Source organism: Erinaceus europaeus, chromosome 13 (assembly GCF_950295315.1).
Source record: "Erinaceus europaeus chromosome 13, mEriEur2.1, whole genome shotgun sequence".
Taxonomy (NCBI): domain Eukaryota; kingdom Metazoa; phylum Chordata; class Mammalia; order Eulipotyphla; family Erinaceidae; genus Erinaceus; species Erinaceus europaeus.
In genome coordinates this window covers 10,157,406-10,178,590 of record NC_080174.1, presented here as the reverse complement: position 1 = coordinate 10,178,590, position 21,185 = coordinate 10,157,406, and the positions used below count along the sequence as shown (strand labels likewise).

The following is a 21,185-nucleotide window of genomic DNA, read 5'->3' as shown; positions in this document are numbered from 1 at the left end:
ATGGCGCAAAGCACAAGGACTGGAGTAAGGATCCCAGTTTGAACCCCTGGCTCCCCACCTGCAGGGCGATCACTTCACAAGTGGTGAAGCAGGTCTGCAGGTGTCTGTCTTTCTCTCTCTCTCTCTGTCTTTCCCTCCTCTCTCCATTTCTCTCTGTCCTATCCAACAACAACGACATCAATAACTACAACAATAAAGCAACAAGGGGAACAAAAGGGAATAAATAAATAAATATTTAAAAAATAGCTGAGTAGTATGCCATTGCGTATAAATACTACACCATTCATCTGTTGTTGGACACCTGAGTTGTATCCAGGTTTTGACTAGTATGAATTGTTCTGCTTTGAACATAGGTGTACACATATCTTTTTGGATAGGTGTGTTTGACTCCTTAGGATATATCCCTAGGAGAGGAATTGCTGGATCATAAAGAAGGTCCATTTCTAGCCTTGTGAAGTTCTCCACACTGCTCTCCACAGGGATAATACCAACAGCTTCCAAACCAACATTTCCTCAATGTGTGTGGTTGGTTAAAAAAAATGGCTATTATTGTTGATCCAATTTAAATCTATATTAGAACTGAATATTCATAAGGACTTGCCTAATCCATTTCTCAGTTGGAGATATTGGGATATTTAACCCTGTAAGTCTCCCATTTCTAAAAAGCAAAGTGGTGAACAATAACAACAATACCTTGGGTCCATACTCCCAGAGGGTTAAAGAATAGGAAAGCTATCAAGGGAGGGCATGGGATATGGAGCTCTGGTGGTGGGAATTCTGTGGAGTTGTACCCCTCTTATCCTATGGTTTTGTCAATGTTTCCTTTTTATAGATAAAATAAATTAAAAACAATAACAACAATATTCTTAAAACAGGAATTTTGATGATTAAACCAAGGTATTAGTGTAAAGGTTTTTTTTTAATAGTGCCAGGGTAATGTATGTACTGTGTTATATGATAACAACAACAACAACAACAAAAAGTATCCTTACCTTAGTGCTTTGAAACAATTACAAGGACTAGGTAGAGCCTGCAGAAGCAGAGGATGGAATTACATGTCTGAGGCCTTATGTGCTCAAGGTTTAAACTCAAGAACCACTACTTGCCAGAGCTGTGTGGTGCTTTATTCTCTCTCTGAAGCAAACCAATACATCTTTTAAAATTACAGGTACATTTCTGAACTAAACCTTGCAGTGGTGTTGTCAGACTGAGGAAGAGAAATAAGAAACCCAGAGGATCTTCTATGATGCGGTCACATAGTCCTTGTTACCTTCTAGGCTAAGTGATAAGAGACGAGGGAGGAAGCAACTGGAGACCCAGTTCTGTCATAAGCCTACTTTTAAATGCATAATTAGCATATATCTAATGATACACTTACTTATTTTTCTGTAAATTACACAGAATGATTTATTGTTATATATGTAATGATATATGTACAGAGAGAGACCGAATGCAAGAGACCAGAGCACCTATGCTTCCTTCCACATGGTGGAGGACAGCATCACACGTGGGTCACACACATGGCACAGCAGCACACTACCCATGTGAACTATTTGCCAGCCCACCGAATGCTATTTGAAGTGAGTTTGTTTTGTTCTGTTTTTATACACTGAAGAGAAGCTACAGCACAATGTAAAAGTCTCCATCCAGAGGCTGCTTGTCACGGTGAAAGCATTCTTGATATTCCTGGCTCCCTTACATGAAAGCTGTCATCAGTAATCATCTGCCTTTTTGGTTTTGGTAAGGGTTAACCTTGTGATTTGAATTTATTGTTCCTGATTTTTCTCTCTCGCCCATATATATCTTAGTGGAATGAAACCTTCAAGCTCCAGTGGAGGTGGTTGGAATTCCATTATTTTTATGTCTCATAAAATTATTTATCTTGTTAGACATTTGCCACCCACTTTTCTTCCAAACTGCCAATTCAGATTTATTTTCAAGAACAACTGTCATGCCCTTGCTGATGAGGAAAGAATTTTAAGAGGGAAACGGAGGAGAAAAAACATGAAGCACTCATTATAAGAAGAGCATTTGTTTTTGTAATGCCATTTAGGGTGTGATAGATTTGACAGGGAAGCACTGATGGAATATACAAGCATGTAAATGCAATTTGTAGAAGTAATAATGACCATCTCCCCCAGGATGCTTAACTCTCTCATCTGCAGAATTATTACACCACGTTTGTCTTTCTGCTGTCAGGAAATCTGCAAATATTTCAAATAGTTACACTGCTGCTTTTTTTTTTTTTTTGAGGATAATTTACTTATAGCCTCTTGCCCTAAAGTAGGCTGATGATGATGTTCCTGGGTTCCTTATATTTCATATGCAGGTATGAATGAAATCTGTGGTCCATGTCCTTACTTATCTTCTACTCCTCACTTCCGTGAGCACCCACATAGCTCTCTCCTGGCCATCACTACCAGATGTCCACAGGGTATCTCAGGAAACTACTAAACAAGTGGTTTTAATTTATTTTTTAAGCAAATAAGTATTTCAATTTTTAAATATCTTATTTTAATTGAAGATATGGAAAGAGAGAGAGAGGGAGATCAGAAAATTTCTGAATTTTGGCTTGTGGCGGTGCTGGTAATGGAATCTGAGACCTTGGAATCTCAGGCATGAGAGTTTTTTGCAGCCCCCAAGTAGTTTTAATGGCAGAGACACTGAGAAAGTTTTTCAACCTGTGACATAACATATAATATTTTTTATTAGTGACTTAATATTAGTTTATAAGAGTGTAAAATAATAAGATTATTGTTTACAAGATATAGATAACAGTTTACAAGACTGTAAAATAGGGGTTTATTTTATAAGACTGTAAGATCATAGGGGTATAGTTTCCAGCACCCAAGTTCTGTGCCCCATCCCCTCCATGTCTATTGTTTATCCATCTGGGAGTATGGAACCAAATTTTTTATGGGTTGGAGAAGGTCAGAGTCCTAACTTCTATAATTGCTTTTCCACTGGATATGATTATTGGCAGGTTGATCTATATCCCCAGCCTGTTTCTATCATTCCCTTCTTCTTCTAGCGTTTGCCCTTCTTCCGTAGCTAGTCAACAGCGTCAGGTTGAAAGCTGTTAGGAGCTGCTTGTTGCTGGCTTTGAAAGTCACTGGGATCCATGTGGATTCAGTCAGCTAGGAACGATCGTCAGTTTCCCCAATGAATGGGTACTCACGGGATACACCACAAGAAGGTCGATCCAATGCATCCCAATGATAATGTCTCTCTGTCTCTCTCTCTCTCTTTCTCTCTCTCTCTCTCTCACATTCACTCTCTATCTTCTTTTAATTATCATTCCCTAGTGGGGTAGGGCTCTGGAGAGGGGAGGTTCAAGGACACATTAAGCTTGTCTGCTTAGGGAAGTCAGAATGGAATCAGTAGTATCTGCAACTTGGTGGCTGAAACACAGTAAGATGAAAAGCAAGACAAAATGTTTAATAAGCAGGAACCATAAAGTAGGAATAGAGCAGATGAAAGTAGAGACCTTAGGATACAAGGAGGCTAGGAAGTCTATTTTAGGAATAGTCCTAGAAGCCTATGTATTAATAATATTTGCTTGAGCTTGACATCTCACATGGGAGTGGACTAGAAATATTGTTTGGGAAGACAGTGTCTGAGTTGAGAGTTGAAGATGTCTGAGTTGAGAGTAGAGCTAGGAAGCAGGATGAGGGTAGAGAGTTACTCGCAAACTTGAAGAAGATATATAAATACAATTAATTGTTTACCACAATGATATAATCTGGGAACCATATCTATTCCCATTCAGCTCAGGAACCTGTATAACTTCTGTGTCCCTGTTAGTTTGAGCTCACAGTGCATAGTCATAACTGGGAACATTCTAGGCGTTGATCATTTCAGAACCCAGTCTTCTGGAGTGATTACATGTTTAATATTTACACTGCATCTTCTACTACTGTTTTATATAAACACAATCCAGTAAGCACATGACAAAATTATAGTAATTTCATTTTCATGCAAATTCATAAAATTATAACATTTTATAGATAGCTTTTCCTAACAAGCGCTAAGGACATTTTGAATTGTCAAGGGTGGTGTGTAGTATGATATCAGAAAGACGGTCTTTGGATTCTAAGACACCTAGAACAAAGGTACTTTTCTAAATTTAGCAACCTTGTTATGGTATCTCATGTGAATTTCAACTGACAATACTGGCGAATGATGATAATGACACTGACAGCACAGAATAAAATAGGGCAAGGTAATCCACAGCATTATGTTTCTCTTTATCTTTCTGCCTTCCTTTCTTTCTCTCTCTTTTTTCTTTCTGTCATTTCTAGACCAGCAAGTGACAACACACTTCTCTCTGTTGACATGACCATATAAAAATAAATTCAGGCTATACTCACTCCAACATCAGCCATCCTAAGGGTTTTACACGAGAATTTTTGTTATTAGTTGGAATATGGACTGTGAGTAATAAGAAATTAAACTCATGGGACTGTGTTTGCCTTGGTTCAACCAGTTCAGTGTTCCACTACAATAACAACACATGAATAAATAAAACAACAGCCACAAGAGAGAGAATACGGGAACCATAGTAAATGAGAAGCACAAATAGACTATCTACTTTTTTTTTCTTTTTCCCAGGGCACTGTTCAACTCTGGTTTAGTGCTGAGGATTAAACCTGTGACATCAGAACCTCAGGCACCAAAGTAATTTTGCATAACCATTATGCTATCTCCGCAGCCCAAGCACAAATACACTTCTAATGGAGACTTCTCAGAGTTGGGAAAAAAAAAAAAATCTGAACCCAGCACCAGCAGAATGCAATGGCATTTATAAACAAGATTTCCTAGAAGCTCTTTTTTCATCTGTAGTTTTAGGTAATTATCCTTCTCCCAAAATGTCAGACACTTATTATGAATTATTATTTGCATCATTACATCTAGGGATAATAAGAACACAGTCAAAGATAAAGGTAAATACACATTATTAGGAAGAGAAGTTAAATTGAGTTTTTTTATACTTTGGGTTTCTTTCACTGTTCCATTTTCTAAGATTATTGAAATGTTCTCTGAAAAAACTGAATGACTCCAGAAAATATTTATAGAAATTATCTACTGGTAGAATCTTCCACAACATGCTGACTCCTTGTCTGTGTCCTTTGGTTAAACTACCAGTTGAAGAGTTCCTCCCTAAGGGTTGGGCAGTGGTGCATCTTGTTGAGAGCACATGCTACTATGGGCAGGGTTCCAGGTTCAAAGTCTCTTCTCCACCTTTATGGAAAAAGCTTCACAAGTGGTGAGGAAGTACTGCAGGTCTCTAGTCTTCTTTCTCTTTTTCTTTCCCTCTCTACTTCTTTCTTTCTCAATTTCTGTCTCCACCCAGTAAATCATAAATGAAATAAAATATTTTTAAAAATCATTTCCCCAAACACAGAGGTTGTAATGGGATTTTTCAGTACTTAAAGAAAATAAACTATATGAGCCAGATATCTCACAGAAAAATTAACATTAAGTGATGACATCCTCTGAGAGAAAAAAAAAGTCTTCGATCTACAAATCAACCACTTAGGTGTGTCATCTCAATAACTTACATCATCAACAGTATTGCTTCTATCATGTAAGAGTTTCTGTCATCATTTCTTTAGGATTTACATTTTGGTTCACTGGGAATCTTTATACCAGTACTTGTGGCATTTTTTTTTTCCTGTTGATTTCAAGACATATCTAGATAAAAGTTTGAAAAACTTTGGATCTTATTACATAGGACTTCACTCCTTCAATGATCCTGTCATTCATCCTACTCTGTAACTCTGGTGGTTCTATCCTACAACTATTCTTTGCCAGTAATTATAAGCCTCTCAGAATTTCTCTTTCATATACCTCCCACTAACCACTAATATCTATCATTTCTTCTCTACTCCAGCAACACTTCAGCCGCACCAGAGCTTCCAGTTCATTAAAATGCTTTCATATTCAGCCCTTGATACTTTTCTCCTAGCTCACCTTGATTTTCACATTCAACCACTACTACTACCTTTCCCATGCACATAACTATGATTTTCTTGTCCCAGTTCTGTTCTCTGACACTTGCCTAGTAAATCAAAATCTGACTATACTTGGAGATAATTTACGGGTTTATTCTTGTCACTTGAAGTCAGAACCCAAAATTTCAGATTATCTTTAAGACTGGTCAGTATCTTCTAGAAAACAAAGCTTCTCAGACTTCCAAACTTCTAAAACTTCCATCAACATCTTAATATTCAGTTGATTATTTTGTCTCCTATTTTCTCCCAAGAAAATCGAAAACAATCAGTAGATATTACTTTTATTTTTCCCCGCCTCCAGGATTATCTCTATGACTATGAATCTGCAGCTCCTGGAGGCCATTTTTCCCATTTTGTTGCCCTTGTTGTTGGATAGAACAGGGAGAAATCAAGGTGGGGGGGAGACAGACAGGGAGAGAGAAGGATAGACACCTACAGATCTACTTCATTGCTTGTGGGGAGCCCGGGGCTCGAACTGGTATCCTTATTCCGGTCCCTGCTCTTTGTGTCACGTGAGTTTAACCCTCTGCACTACCGTTCAGCCCCCAATCAGTAGATATTTCTACAGATGGCATCTCTATATTCTTTTTATTTATTTATCTTTAATTTTAATATTTATTTATTTTCCCTTTGCCCTTGTTTTTTTCTTTTCTTTTTTTTTATTATTATCGTTGTTATTGATGTCATCGTTGTTGAATAGGACAGAGAGAAATGGAGAAAGGAGGGGAAGAAAGAGAGGGAGAGAGAAAGATAGACAACCTGCAGACCTGCTTCACCACCTGTGAAGCGACTCCCCTGTAGGTGGGGAGCCTGGGGCTCGAACCCGGATTCTTACTAAGGTCTTTGCACTATGTGCCATGTGCCTTTAACCTGTTATGCTACCGCGGGACTCCCCACATCGCTACATTCTTACATAATCTATATTGGATGATTGATTCTCTTTACTTACTAATTCGAGCTAGGACATCATTCTTGTCTTTCAAAGTCTCATGTTTTATCAATATTCCCTGAAGGCATTAAGTTATCTCTCCATCTCTACTCTTATCAGTACTGAGGTTTTAGGACTAGCACGTCCCCTTTAGCTTTCTTTTTTCTTTTTTTTTATTTAAGAAAGGAGACATTAACAAAACCATAGAATAAGAGGGGTACAATTCCGCACAATTCCCATAACCCGATCTCCACATCCCACCCCCTCCCCTGATAGCCTTCCCATTCTCTATCTCTGCAACCCACAACGACCCTGGATCCATACTCCCTTTAGCTTTTATCCACCTGCCTACAGAGAGGTGACTTACATGGAACATAATTATTCAAATGAGATAATATCAAGCTCATCATGTAATCATAAGAGGGAAAATGTGGCACTGTTAATTACTGCACATGATAATAATGGTTAATTGAGAGACGAATGGCTGAAACTGAAAGGGAGGCTCGTCCCATGATGATGGCATAGTGCCACCTGCTGGACGCCAGTTCTGGCCCAAGAACTAATCTAGCTGAAAAGAAACTAAGTGTTAGAATCCTACTGACTAATTCTGCTTTCCAAGTCTTTTCTGATTTCAGAACTACTCAAGGATTTAACCTTGTCCAACTCAACTGAGATTTAATTTAGAAGAAGCTGCTCAGTGTCTTGACGTGAATCATATAAACATGATAGTGAGCTGCAGGAAAATGTACACATCGTCTGCACCAAGATATTTGGTCATCCTACAGCTCAAAGTACTGAAGTACAGGTATGTAATATAAATATGAATTTCAATGCCAATGTTACTAAATGCAATGTAAGGCCTGATTCCGAGCTCATAGCTATCTTTTCTCTACATTTATATCTTATTTCACACTTTACAGTCAGTTGTCTGATTATATAATCAGTTTTATATCAATTATATATATATATTATGTCATAAACTTCAATTTTTTTATTATTCTACTAAGGTTGTCACAGGGGCTTGGTGCCTGTATGTTGAGTCTGCCACTCCTGGCTATCAGACCTTCCCTTCCCTTCTCTTTTCCCTTTCCTTTCCTTTTTCCTTGCCTTTCCTTTTTCCTTGCCTTTTCCTTTTTCCTCTCCTTCCCTTCCCTTCCCTTCCCTTCCCTTCCCTTCCCTTCCCTTCCCTTCCCTTCCCTTCCCTTCCCTTTCCCCTTCCCCTTCCCCTTCCCCTTCCCCTTCCCCTTCCCCTTCCCCTTCCCCTTCCCCTTCCCCTTCCCCTTCCCCTTCCCCTTCCCTTCCCTTCCCTTCCCTTCTCTTCCCTTCCCTTTCTTTTACTAGATAGGACAAGAAGAAATTGAGAGGAGAGGGAGATATAGAGAAGGAGAGAATAAAAAGAAACATCTTGGATGTGAGGGTGATCTGGCCGTGACATCTGTCACTCCATTGATCACCAGGGTTGAAAAAAGTGACACCTGCAGCAGTGTTGTACTGCGCCTGAAGCCTTCTCCCTGTAAGTGGGGTGTGGAGGTTCTCCACCCCCACAAGCTTTTAATAGGAGAAGACAAAAGCTCTTCTAGTAGGCAAGTAAAATGGCTCGCTTGGATAGCCTATGCACTGCCTTGCCATGTGTGTGACCTAGGTTTGATGCTGCCTCCCACTCCATAGAACTTTTTTTAATTTTTTATATTTATTTATTTTCCTTTTTTGTTGCCCTTGTTGTTTTTCGTTGTTGTTGTAGTTGTTGTTGTTGTTGATGTCATCGATGTTAGATAGGACAGAGTTTTTAGAAATGGAGAGAGGAGGGGTAGAAAGAAAGGGGGAGAGAAAGACACCTGCAGACCTGCTTCACCGCCTGTGAAGCGACTCCCCTGTATTCTTACCCCAGTCCTTGTGCTTTGTGCCACCTGTGCTTAACCCGCTGTGCTACCACCCCGCCCGACTCCCTCCATAGAACTTTTAAAGCTTCAGTCCTGTGATCTCTTTCACTCTCTGTCTGTATGTCTCTTTACCTCTCTGAAAAAGTGAAGTCCCAGTGATGACCAAAAATTAGAAATGAGGTGTTCTAGCCTAATTTTACTTCTCCTTTAACTGATGACAGTTACCTAAGGCTACTTAACACATGATCTAATGCAAATTCTTTTTTTTTCCCTCCTTGAATATTATGTGGAAGCATGATCTTAATGCAAAGATGCCTGACGAGTGAGCAACAAAACAATAAGAATATGAACAGATAGTGAAATTCCATATTGGAGTTTCTAACAATAATTATATCTCTATTTTTAAAAAGAACACAACTCACAATGGTTTTCACATGGTATTTCACAAGGACCAGCGGAATGTAAGTTTTATTCTGTGTCATTATCTGAAAAAAACATTACTTCATGGCAAAACCATGTCAAACTAACATGAAATGACTCACGAATGGTTTTGTTGTTGTTCTTTAGGGACTGAGTTAAAGTGATGGATGTACTTGGGAATTTGGAAGTATGCGATCCTATCCTTATCTCTCTTGCTGTGAATAGGTGGGTGGGAATGCTATTTAACCACATACAACTCACAAAAAAAAAAAAAAAAAAAACCTTAGGAAAGGAAAATAAAGAAGAAGAAATGTGAATAGATCTTATAAATGTTATTAACTGTGATAAATACGTTACTTTAAAGTTATCAGAGTGAATAAGTTTTGTAAAATATGTTCTTACTGGCTTTAGATTTCAAAAGAACACTCATTTAGTTTCAAAATTAGTAAATACCTGTTTATTATTATTCCAAAATTGCTTTTGAATTTCTAGTGCGTACTAGACAACTGCCAAAAAGTGCTAGGTGCTACAATTACATGAATGAAAATGTGGAAGTCATCTTATAGATTACAATTTCCTACACAAGAAATTGACTGTACAAGAAAATAACTATGTTGGCAATAGGGAATCTTTTGATGGCTTAATATTATGGATGAATTCATCTTTTTCTTGACTTTTCTTCTATGTAGCCCTGACTTATGGAATTATATCCTTTCAGGCATATTTGAAGTACAAAAGCAGTACAGGGGGCTGTCCTATTCTTCATATTTCCTTCCAAATTCACTTATCTGCAACTACCCCCTTTTTTATTAGCTAATTTATAATTAATGACAAGATTATAGAATAAGAGGGGTACAATTCCACACAACTCCCATTACCAGAGTTCCGTATCCCATCCCCTCCATTGGAAGTTTCCCTGTTCTTTATCTCTCTGGAAATATGGACCAAAGATTTTTATGGCGTGCAGCAGGTGGGAGGTCAGGCTTCTGTAATTGCTTCCTCACTGAACATGGACATTGGTTTCTCCCTTCTGAATGTTATATCTCTCTGGTCAGTGTATTTTCAACAAATCCCCTGCTCTCCCTTTTCACACGTTGTTGGTTGTTTGCTTTCACAAACCAGCGTCATTTGTTGTATCCATTTCCCTGGTCACGCCCACCTCAAAGTTAAAATCAAAATTGAGGGGCAAAGTAAAACTGTTATACCAAAATACACACCAAATCACTTTTTTAAAAAAAAATTATGAAATAGTTAAATAGAAACTTTCTTAGCAGACTTCTCAATTTTGTTTTATTGCCAAGTCTAAATAAAGTTTCTAGTATAATGTCAACTGACTGGCAATGGAGATGAACAGTCATACTCAATGCATGAATCTTAAGTTAAAAGAAGATGGGTAAACATAAAAGTGGTTGAAAAAAATCAAAATTGGTTTATGTCACTAAAGAATGTAATCAGATTTTGGTGGCATTGTATTTTTGGGAAGGGACTTTTAAAAATGTCCACTGATAATATGTATAGCATTGAAGTGACCAACTAAAAGATATTCTTTAGATTGACTATAGAAGGTTCTTCCATATAAAAGACTGTGGAGTCTTGCAGTTAAAAAGACAGATTTTGGGCATCTGGGAAATGACACACCTTATAGACCACATGTATCACCATGCATGAGGACCATACTTGGAGTTCTTCATCACTGAATGGGACAGCCTGAAGGTGGGAGGCTTCATGAGGAGTAGAACAGTGTGCTACTGTCTCTCTTGTTTCTATCTCTGCCTCACTCTCTATCCTCTGTCTCTCACTCTCTAAAAGAAATGTTTTAGAAAGTCTGCCAGGAGCAGTGTTTGCCAGGTATGTAGGCAGCAAACCTCAGCAATAATCTTGCACCCTGCAAAGGGAAGCTTCAGTACTATGGTGTCTCTTTCTCTCTATCTTTGTCTCTCATACTCTATCTGAGAGAGAGAGAGAGAGAGAGAGAGAGAGAGAGAGAGAGAGAGAGATTTAAAAGATCCAGAAGGAACAGTGGAGTCATGCAAACAGAAATCATCAGGGAAACTATGGTGGGGGAAAAATAAAGCACAAATAAGCAAAACAAGACAAAACTCCCTCAGATTTTGGAAGGTACTTCCAAGATTTGGGTTAGAGTTCTTGTAAACTCTGTCAGACCTGAACTAATCCTGCCACTTGGTTTCTCTTTCTCTCTCTCTCTTTAAATATATATTTTTGGTTTATTTTTCATTTTTATTTATTTATTATTTTACATTTGATAGGACAGAAAGAAATTGAGAGGGGAGGGAGAGAGAGGGAGGGAGAGAGAGAGAGAGACACCAGCAGCCCTGCTTTACCACTCCTGAAGCTTTCCCAATGCAGGTGGAGATGGGGCTTGAGCTCTGTTGCTTACACACTGCAATGTGTGCATGCAAGCAGGTGTCCCACTACCTGGCCCCCTTTGGCTTCTCCGATATCTGAATAGTAGTAATTTCCATACCCTGGTGCATTTGTGGAGGCTAAATAAGTCAGCATATGAAAGTCATTTACACCAGTACTTTGACAGTAATCACCATTAGACGACAATCTGAACTGTTAGTATCAATAAGATGAAAACAATTACCCAACAGAATTATTTAATCTACTCATCCTCAAAATCTTGCAGCAAAATGGACTTTAATTGCAGTGACTATTTCTATAATTAATATAAATTTCTAAAACAGAAACAGTACAAAGAAAACATACAAGTAAACCTCTGTTATCTTAAAAATCAGGAATATGGGCCCCAGATCAGATTGATGGGGTTTACAATTAACAATATTTATGTCTAAGGAGGAGATGAAAGTTATTAGCAAGATGGGGCTCTTGAGCAATCTGTGGAAAATGGAGAGCAGATGGGATCATTAGGATGGTGTAAGTCTGAGTCCGCAGCTTGGATCCAGTGCAAAGAATGACTAGAGTGCATGTCAGAGCTCTTTTTCAATTTGCTCAGCTGTGGAGAGGCTCCAGTCTCTGAATAAGAAGCCACTCAGGCTTGTATAGGGATAAAATTCCCCATATTTGGGAGCTACTCTCTTCCCTGATCCAACTTCCTAGCCCTGTTTCCAACTCTGACACCATCTCTCCAGACAATACCTTTAGCCCACCTGCATGTTAGCTGTCAGGCTCAGGCAAACATTAGTAAAGTCATGGGACCCTTAGAATATGCCTAAAATGGACTTCCTAGGTTTTACAAAATGGAGACCTCAAATCTTGTCTGCTCTATCCTTACCTTTAGGTTCCTGAGTATTAAACAGTTTGCTCTGTTTTATATCTTAATGTTTTTCAGCCATCAAATTGCAGATGCTACCATGACACCAACCTGACTTCCCTGGGCAGACAACCTCACCAATGTGTCCTCCCCAGAGCCCTGCCCAACTAAGGAAAAATAGAAACAGTCTGGGAGTATGGATTGACCTGCCAACACCCATGTCCAGTGGAGAAGCAATTACAGAAGCCAGACCTTCCACCTTCTGCACCCCATAATGATCCTGGGTCCATACTCCCAGAGGGATAAAAAATAGGAAAGCTTCCAATGGAGGGAATGGGATGCAAACTCTGGTGGTGGGAATTATACCTCTCTTATCCTACAGCCCTGTCAATCATTATTAAATCATCATCAACAACAAAAATAATCAGGAAACCTGGAATTGAATTCATGTATCATGTGATTTTTCAGGAAGCCATTTCATGTACCATAATAAAGTAGATGAAAAATACTGATCTGTGTTCTAAGGATGATCTAAGAATAAAATGTAGCAATGAATACAAACATTTCATAAAGTGGATTCATCATCATATAGTTTTAAAATCTGATTATTCACACTATGCAAATATTGCTCCTGGTGAAAAAATGTAAATTTTTCTTCACTGAGCTAATGTGGGCCCACTCATTTAAGAAAATACTTTTAACATGATTTGAAAATCATTTGTCTTTCAGTGGAGAGAATGAACCAAGTTTCTCAATTTCCCAACAAAACTCAACTAAAATGGCAACTAAATATTTATAAAGAAATAGACACAATAAAATCTAAGGAGGAGATGAAAGTTATTAGCAAGATGGGGCTCTTGAACAATTTGTGGAAAATGGAGAGCAGATGGGATCATTAGGATGGTATAAGTCTGAGTCCGCAGCTTGGATCAAGTGCAAAGAATGACTAGAGTGCATGTCAAAGCTCTTTTTCAATTTGCTCAGCTGTGGACTGGCTCCAGTCTCTGAATAAAAAGCCACTCAGGGTTGAAATGAAAGATGGCTGTGTAATCTGATAATTAGTCAACGGATTAACACCAGACCAAAGTTTCTGTTTGTCCTGCTATGCATGCATTTCAGTCATTTTGCTTAAGTAAACAAAAAAAGCAATTGCAAAAGTCAGTTTCTCAAACTATGCTCCGATAAGCATGAGCTTCAAAAAGTTACATGATGGACTTGTTCAAAATAGAGGTACCCAGTTCTACTACGCGTCTGCCGAACTGGAATTTTAAGAGCAGCACATTACAATGAATTTTCAGCAAACTACTTTTTCCTGATTTTTATTTTGGTCATTGCACTTTGATGCTTATCATAACAAAGACACCACATCTCCTGAGAAGATTTTCTTCAAATTATGCCAATAGCCTATGGTAGACTTTTTGTTCTGTTCAAGACGGACTAATAAGAACCAGTAAGCAAACCAACTGACAGGTTTACAGGCTTTGGTCTTCAGGTGGTGGATGACAGTTAACAGTGAGAAAGGAGAGAAATAAAGTGAACTGCACCTCAGTCTTCTCATTGCTTTTCTTGCTGAGGGTAGAGAAATAACCACACTACCGTTTAGTAATCCTTTTAAGAAAAGGAAATGGAAGTAGTTGTCTAGGTAAGTTAAAGAAACTAAAGGATTCAGGAAAGAATACTAGAGAAAAGAGAGAAAGACGGGGTGGAGATGAATGATAGAAGATATAAGTGATGAGAGATAATATATGGTAGATAGATGGCAGATAGACAGATAGTAGATAAATTGATAATAGATATATAGATGATTGATTGATAGGTGATAGGCAGATGACGGATATGGAAGCTATAGATTTTTTTTGCTGAAATATGCAGAGAATTTTTATTTATCATGTTAATAATTATAATTTACCTGTAGATCAGAGTCACAGACAGATGTGCAGACAGGTATTAGTAGGGTTTGAGGGTGTAGCACAGCATCTAGTACCCAGTAGGTTGTTCAGTAAGGACTTGTCATAGATTTCAAATGCCAACTTTTAGTCTTGTCAATTACTTCACATAGATGCCCTTCTTTTTTGATCATTAAACTACGTTTTCGCCAAATAGGAATTTGTTGCTTTTAAAAAAATTTTATTTATTTTCCCTTTTTGTTGTCCTTATTGTTTTTATTATTGTTGTAGTTATTACTGTTGATGTTGTTGTTGGATAGGACAGAGAGAACTGGAGAGAGGAGATGAAGACAGAGAGGGGGAGAGAAAGACAGACACCTGGCAGACCTGCTTCACCGCCTGTGAAGCGATTCCCCTGCAGGTGGGAAGCTTGGGGCTTGAACCGGGATCCTTATGCCTGTCCCTGCACTTCACGCCACGTGCACTTAACCTGCTGCACTACCACCTGAGTCCCTTTTTGTTGCTTTTTAATTTGTTTTCTTTCTTTCATTTTTTTTTTCCACTTATCATTACAGGTTAGGTGATAGGGCCCATCCCATTACCCCAAACACACACACACACAACAGAATAGTATTATTAGAATTTCGTAAAACAGGGTATTCCAGCATGCAAAGTGATAGGACATAGCCAGGAAGATGAGAAACTGTAGCCAAATATGTTTCTCCATTAAACCCTTTAATATGCAGGATTCTCATTTGCTTCACAGTGGTGCTTTTACCAGATTATCCAGCACCTCCAACCGCCAACAGTGAATTTTGGCTTAAACTTTGGCCAGCTATCCCCATACCCAATGCTTCAACAAGCTGCACGTCCACTCATAGGTCAAATGAAAGCTATAGATTTTTATAATACATTCTCCATTCTAGTGAGGACTGATGAGCAAATAGCTGTGAGAAGATTTTCCAGTGACAGAGGAAGAAGTCCCCGAAAGATAATTTTGCTTAAAGTAGAAAGGAAAGAAACAGCCTTGAAAGAAAAGGTTCATATTGGGTCAGAATCAGAAAAGAAAAAAAAAACAACCATAATTTATGAGATGCTGCATATCTAGAATACTCAGAAGGTTTTAGAGTCACTGGTGGAGAAAATTAGCCTTAGTTTACATGCTTCTCTGTCCACCTCTAACAAATTTATAAACAAGGCATGGAGGGATTATACAATTTTTTAGTAATGTAGCTAAATTCTGAAAGTAGTATAAGATACTTAAAATCAATACAAAAATATTTACTATCTAGCCAGTTAAAATTCAAATTGTCTGACATCTAGTAAAAAATTACTAAGCATGGGGAGTCAGGCGGTAGCGCAGTGGGTTAAGTGCATGTGGCGCAAAGCGTAAGGACCAGTGTAAGGATCTGAGTTCAAGCCCCGAGGTCGCTTCACAGTGAAGCAGGTCTGCAGGTGTCTATCTTTCTCTCCCCCTCTCTGTTTCCCCCTCCTCTCTCCATTTCTCTCTGTCCTATCCAACAACAACAACATCAATAATAACTACAACAATAAAACAACAAGGACAACAAAAGGAAATAAATATAAAAACATTTTTTTAAAATTACTAAGCATGAAAAGAGGCGGAGTTCAAGGCAATTCAATGGGTAAGGGGAATTTTTTTTCTGAATATTACTGGACCAATTTTATAGCATATATTGAAGCATCAACCTTCACAATAGACCTTGTATAGAGATTAGCCTTAAATAGATGGTTATAATAAAAATGAGTAAGAACTATGATATTTGTGGATAAGAACAGGAGGATGCAGCAACCTTGAATTTGGCAACAGCTTTTAAATATGATGCAAACAATTTTAAAAGACCAGTATTGAACTTCATTAAAATTACTTATTATTTTTCAGAGGATTCTATTTTGAAAATAAAGAGACAAAACCTCTACCTTGGAGAAAATATTTAAACAACAAGAAGATTTTTGTCTAGAATCTATAGAGAACTATTATAATCCAATCAGACAAGCAATCCAATTAAAATGAGCAAAATACTTGAAGTGTTACACTAAAGCCTATGTACATGCATTTAATAATCACAGTGTAGTCACTAAACAGTACAAATATGTATTATTTTTACAACTATTTTCATTTATTATTTTATCAAGACAGAGAAACTGAGAGGAGAGGTAGAGCAGAAGGGGAGAGACAGAGAGACGCCTGCAGCACTCCTTCACCATTTGCAAAGCTTTCCCTCTGCACGTGGGGACTGGGGGCATGAACCCTGGTCCTTGAGCCCTGTAACATGTTTGCTCAACCAGGTATACCATCACCCAGGCCCTGAACCTGGTTTCTTATGCATATAATGTGTGCGCTTAACCGGGTGCACTGCCGACTGGCCCCTTCACATATGCATTCTTCAAAAAAATTTTTTTTGTACTATCTTGTGGGGAAAGGCCCACTGTCGGGGAAATCCAGTCCATTATCTCCATGAGAGTCTGAGAGGGTCAACCCTGAGCCCCCTCCTCACAGAAGGGGCAGCAGACAGGTCCCCGCTAGACCCCATGACCTTAAGATGGATGGAGTTTTCCAGAACAGGAACCTTCTTGCACATATTTCCTTGTTCCTTTTGAATAAAGACCATAAATTACCATATATGGCTAACTGAAACCCACTGCAAATATCCTGGTCTTGCTTAACTGCCCCCTTCCCCTCTGCCCTGAGCTTCTCGTAATTCACCTTTAGAGAGAAGCCTGCCTATGCGTGGTGAGCTCATGATCAGACCATATATGGTAACTTCCCAGTAACAAACAAACACCTGATAGGTCAGGATTTCACCCTGCATTGTGTGTGGCTTAATGATACCTTAGCTTTTCCTAACCCTTGAGTATATCTACCTGCTTGCACACCCAATAAACCAGATGTTTCCCTAAAGCTCTCCCGGAGTGGTGGTTTACAATGCACGCTCACTTGTCTGCAGTGTCCCCAGAACCCTCAGGGTAGCCTGTCCCCTCCTCCTCTGTGATTGCTGGCCGACGTACAGAGGAGAACTGGCCCCACAAGATCTTTATTTATTTATTGGATATGAACAGCCAGAAATCGAGGGGGAAGTAGGTGAGTGAGTGGGAGAGAGGCAGAGAGACACTGGCAACACTGCTTCACCATTCTCAAAGCTTTCCCCCTGCAGGTGGGGAACTTGGGTCTCGAACCTGGGTCCTTGCACATTGTAACATGTGCGCTCAACAGACATGTATTATTTAAATACACATATGTATATGTATTAATGAAACTCTTCAAACATGTAAACTATATGATGCTGAAGCTTTTCTTTTTTTCAGGTGTAATTGTCTTCATTGTGGTAAAAAAAAAAAGCATCTGAAAATATACTCATCATCATCAACCATTAGGACATATGAATCACAAACAACACTGCACTAGTAGAACATCTAAAATGAGGACGTTTACCAAGTCTTCAGCATCATCATCCTGTGTTGTTAACCTTAAAGTTACTGTTTACCAAACTTTAAACATACACATAAACATGGTCATTAATACACAAGGAGAGAAACCTTTGTTACGAAGACATGTCATTTCAAACACGAATTTAGATATGTACTGTCTTAGTTGTTGGGGGGGGGTCACCATCCGGGGGTGGCCTCCCATGCAGCTCCACTTCAAGGAATTGCAGGTTGCGATCTCTGCACGAATCTCTGCGTACTCTAGCTTGTCTGCCTTCAGACCGGAGCTGAGGATCTCGGCCAGGGTGCTCAGTTTCGGCAGGGAGCCTGGGGGGTCCGGGAGGTCCGGGATCTGTATAGAATTCATAGCATATGGTCGGGCGGGCCAGCCATGCAGAAGGCACAGGCCGAGGTGCCCTGGGGTGGCGGCCATGATAGGCCGCCACGGCCCTGCCCCATGGCCCTGCCATGTCTGCTGTCTTGCTTGCAGTGGCCGAGCAGCGTGGAGGGATCACGCGTCCAGTGCCCTGTGCCACGCGGTGGAGAGTCGGCTCTTGTGGGCTGGCCTCCGGCTCTTGTGTGTTGGCATCAGGCTCCTGCATGTTGGCATCGGGCTCTAGCGTGTTGGCACCGGGCTCCTGTGTGGTGGCATCGGGCTCTTGCGTGCTGGCATCGTGCTCCTGTGTGCTGGCGTTGGCCTCCTGCGGGCTACGGGGCTGCGGGCGTGGTGCGCGGGGTTGTCTGGGCGCGGCCGGCTGGCTGGCTGTTTAACCAGGTGGAAACAGCAGCTCCGCAACTTGCCTCCCGCCCGCTGGCTCCTCCCGACTCTGCTGGCTGTTCTGAGTGCGCCCGAGTGAGTGGAAACCACAGAGTGGTCCAGAGATAAATGTTCCAGAAACAGCGAAACAGTCTCGTGAAGAAAGGGCAGAGGCCTTTGGAGATCTCTTAACCCAGGGAAATCCATATACAGCAAACCTACAGTCAACATCACACTGAATGGTGAGAAACTAGAAACATTCCAACTCAGATCAGGTACTAGACAGGGCTGCCCACGCTCACCATTACTATTCAACATAGTGTTGGAAGTCTTCACCACAGCAATCAGGCAGGAGCAAGGAATTAAAGGGAGGCAATTGGTAGAGAAAAATCAAACTGACACTACTTGCCGATGATATGACAGTATACATAGAGAAAACCTAAAGAATTTAGTATAAATTCATATAAATATTATTCTATTATAATATGTATCTAGTTATTATATTATATATTATATGTTATATGTTATATATTATATATTATATGTTATATATTATATATTATACCTTATGTAGATTTATTATCTATTGTATATTATTATATAATATTATTACTTATTATCTATTATTATATAATATCATTGTTCTTATTTTATTTCACATTTCTGTGATGTTTAAACACAAGCTTGGTCAGAAGTTCCATCATCCCTCTTTTTAATTTGTTTTCACTAGTAATTTAATGGTTTCCAAGGTCATATGGTTCCACCCAGCACCATAGTTCTGTCTCTTCTGACCTCTCCCACTGTCCTTCAAGAATAATCACTGTAGTTTTTGTAAAGCCTTAGTGAGAATTTGACTATTTCCTTTCTTTTTAACAAGTTCATGTGATTCAGTTTATATTATACATATAAATGAAACCTTTTGATAGCTTCTTTCATAAAAGTGCTAGTTTTTTAAAACTTTTATTAGTGACTTAATAACAATTAATATTATAAAATATCAGAGGCACATCTCCATATAGTACTCACTACCAGAGTTCTGTGTCCCATTCCCTCCATTGGAAACTTCCTTATTCTTTATCCCTTTAAGAGTATGGACCAAAATTCTTCATGGGGTGCAGAATGTGGAAGGTCTGGCTTCTGTAAATGCTTCTCCACTAGATATGGGTTTTGGCAGCTTGATCCATACCCCATATCCTATCTTTCCCTAGTGGGTAGGGCTCTGGAGAGGTGAGACTTCTGGACACACTGGTAAAGTCATCTTCTTAGGGAAGTCAAAATGGCTTCATGGTAGTGTCTGCGACTTGGTGGCTGTATGGCAGTAAGATATAAAGCAGGACAAATAGTTGAATAAACAGGAACCCAAAGGCAGGAATAGAACAGATGAAACTAGAGTTCTTTGTATGGGAAGAAGCTAGGAAGTCTATTTTAGGTATGTTTCAAGGGGCCCATGAGTTTATTAATTTTTGACTGAGCCCAACAGCTAATATGCAGGTGGACTAAAATAATTGTCTGAGAAAATGGTGTCAGAGTTGAAAATAGGACTATAAAGCTGGATTAGGGCAGAGAGTAGTTCCCAAATATGAGGAAAGTATGTAAATACCATTAACTTTTTATTATTTTTCAAAATTATTATTATTATTATTATTTCTTTTACCAGAGCAAAGTTCATCTCTGGCTTATGGTGGTGCAGAGGATTGAACCTGTGACTTTGGAACCTCAGGCATGAGAGTCTTCTTGCATAACCACCATGCCATCTATACTCCACCCAGTACCATTAACTTTTTAAAAAATATTTATTTATTCATTCCCTTTTGTTGCCCTTGTTGTTTTATTGTTATAGTTATTATTGTTGTTATTGATGTCGTCATTGCTGGATAGGACAGAGAGAAATGGAGAGAGGAGGGGAAGACAGAGGGGGGAGAGAAAGACACCTGCGGACCTGCTTCACCGCCTGTAAAGCGACTCCCCTGCAGGTGGAGAGCTGGGGGCTCAAATTGGGATCCTTATGCCAGTCCTTGTGCTTCGTATCATGTGTGCTTAACGCTCTGCGCTACCGCCCAACTCCCTACCATTAATTCTTAAACTTATCAGTCTGACCTAGGAAAGTGCCGGTTATTTGGTAACAGATATAATCTATAGCAACAAAAATCATTGTATACAAACACCAAATAATACCTTAAGGTATCATATATGGTAGCAAGGCTGAGAAAACAAAAATATAAGAAAGATGAAAATGTACTGAGCCAAAATTACATTATTTAAAAAATACAGAGGACCGCATGTATTTACATGCATTCATTCAGACCAGGTGGTGGCACACCTGGTTGAGTGCACATATTACCTCATGGACGGACCCGTGTTCAAGCGCCTAGCCCCCAAGCATAGGGCGGAGCTCATGAGCAGTGGAGCAGTGCTGCAAATGCCCTCCCTTCTCTCCTTCTCTCCCTCCCCCTCCCTTCTCAATTCCTCTTCATCTCTATCCAAAACAAGTAAATTAATTAAGAATAATAAAAAATAAATAAATGTGTTATTCATACACATACTATAATTTATACATAGATTATATGTGAACACATCTAAGAAAGTCTTTTTAGATATTTTATTTTATTGATGAGAAA

The 21,185-nt window shown here is 39.2% G+C and overlaps 1 long non-coding RNA gene across 1 annotated transcript; it reads left to right on the top strand.

The window, feature by feature from the left end:
- The first annotated feature begins 7,548 nt into the window (after positions 1-7,548).
- On the top strand, positions 7,549-12,983 carry LOC132542477 (uncharacterized). The gene is made up of 3 exons (XR_009553487.1): positions 7,549-7,747; positions 9,390-9,467; positions 12,556-12,983. It is a non-coding gene; the product is annotated as an uncharacterized LOC132542477 (long non-coding RNA).
- The last annotated feature ends 8,202 nt before the right edge of the window (positions 12,984-21,185 follow it).